A 2,501-nucleotide genomic window follows, 5' to 3' on the forward strand; every position below is an offset into this window, starting at 1 on the left:
GTTTTTCTGCGCTTCGGTTCTAGTGAACAGTTTTATTAAATTGTGATTTAAGTTAAGTATTTAATTGCAAAAATGTGTTTTGTTAAGTGTTTACAGTGTATTCATTTAAGTTGCGATGTCAATAAATATAATCCATCATTTGTGATGATGTGCAAGCATATCAAATAAAAAGTTATGTGGCCGCCGATGCGCCGCCAGCGAAGTTTGTCAATATGGCGGCGCATGGGCAAAGAAAAAGCCCTTCGGCTAGCGTGATTGGTGAAAAGTTAAAAGTGCTAAAATATTTTTGAGTGCATATAAAGATACATAAGTTAACACATACATATTTATGTACAATGTCTGTATGTACATAACTACCTTTCGATGGTTCTTTGCAATAACGACACAACTCAAAACTTAAAAAAAACCAACTACAGAATAATGTTGCCAGATTTTGTTTTCCAGCCATACGGGGCAAATGCATAATTTGTCCCAAAAATTTACAAAACTTTAACGGGACAAATAAGAGATTAAGGATTTGCTTATGACACATGTCTCTAATAATTGCTAAATCTTTATGACAGATTTATAAATATTTAGTAAGGATTAGACATAGATAAGACAAGTATTAGAGACATGCATCAATGTTTATTAGTTGGGTTTTTTTAGTTTTGAGTTGTGCTGTTGTTCGCCGAGGGCCATCGTTCATAAGTACATATGTATGTATGTATGCGCGTATATATTTATGTATGTATGCTTGTGTTCATTAACATATTGGCTGCATTTCTTTATTCATTCTGAACGTTTGGAAAGAGCTTTTTTGTTTATTTATTCTTTAGAACGTTCCTGTTGATATGTTGACGTATATTTCAAACGCATTCTGTTTATTCCGGCTGTGAAATGGGATTATCCGGAATGTATAAAGAAACGCAGCCATAGAGTACTTATAAATTTATATACGTACATATGAACATACATACTTACTTTAATATGGACGTACTGATGAGGTATCGCATTTCTACGCTTCTCAATTGCCTTTTAATTTGGCCAAAGGAACGGGTGAGTCCCAGGAAATACATATTTTATATTTTTTTACATTTTTATTTGCCCTTCAGTCGACATCCATTTTGTAATAGTTCCTTTAACTTATAAAATACTTTGAATTGAAGTTAGTTTTTTAACCGGTGGTAGTATAAAAAAACTCAGTCTATATGACAGGTGCCACGGGGCCTTTTCCAAGAACCCAAATATTTTCCACGGGTGTAGTATTGATTTCATATATCTCCATACCAAGTTCCAGTGCTCTACCAGAAATACTTCCAGAGGTATGCAGTATGAAAAAATCTTTTAAATTGGACTAAATTACACCAGTTTGCGAAATTTCATTAAGATCGGTTGAGTAGTTAAAGTGTGAAAGCGTAACAAACAACCCTTTCGCATTTATATCAGCAAGGATTATCCAGTACTGACAATTAAAATAATTTTTGGAGGTGAGCAGTTTTTACACAGACCCAAATACACAAACATAAAATATTACACAAGGGCTTATGAATTTTTTTGTTGCCCTTGATTGGTTGTGCTCAACGAAAAACCAATATTAAGTAAAAAATTATGCACTGATCACGAGTTTTCTCAAGAAGACCCAGTCGGAAAAGTAGTAATGAATAACATGCGTGACGAATAATATAATGTATTTCTTATGAGTTCTCGATTATATTACTGCTAAGTATGTAATCAGCATACCAATTTATTCAAAAAGTTGCCACAATTTCATATTAAAACACATTAGTTTCTCGATACTAGGTAATGCAAAATAGAATGCCCCACTTTTCTTGGGACATCGCCCCGGGGGGAAAAATGCATTTTCGAATGTGAAAAAGCGTTGTTTTACTGATTATTTTTTCGATTACTATGCATTACATTTTCCCACTGGTAAGTAGCACATTGTCCTTTAACCTAGGATTCTTCTTCTGAAGAATTGAAGAAGTATATTTTATACCCATAAATTTAAAATAAGAACCGCTCAACGGCTACCACAAGAAAACTCGTGTTTTTTTTTATAAAATACGCGAAATTCAGTTACAGTTATAAGCAGCATTTTTTCTCGCATTTGGTAACTGGCACATTTGTTTAATACCTGTAATTTTATTCCTAATAACCTACAAATAAATGTCTGAAAACCCCGAGCTTTAGGGCTGACCACTCAAGAAGTTATACCTTAATAAAATATAGATTTTGTGCGAGTTTCACTAGAAATTTCCCGATTTTCTCGACTTTAGCAAGGAAACTGGTCATTTAATTTTCTTTGAACATTTTCTTTACGACGCAGAAATATTCGTAGAGCATCTGGATGCATTTCTGCACCAAAAATAAAATTTTGAAGACCTTTTCGCTCGCGTCTTTTTGGCGGTTAGATCTCGATACACATACATATGTACGTATGTATGTAGGACTTTAGACCAAAACCAATCCATACAAAGTATGTCGATGAAGCAAATATTACACAGGTTTACAAAAAAAAA

The sequence above is a fragment of the Rhagoletis pomonella genome, unplaced genomic scaffold (assembly GCF_013731165.1).
Source record: "Rhagoletis pomonella isolate Grant_MI unplaced genomic scaffold, Rhpom_1.0 Rhpom_scaffold_00002, whole genome shotgun sequence".
Classification (NCBI taxonomy): domain Eukaryota; kingdom Metazoa; phylum Arthropoda; class Insecta; order Diptera; family Tephritidae; genus Rhagoletis; species Rhagoletis pomonella.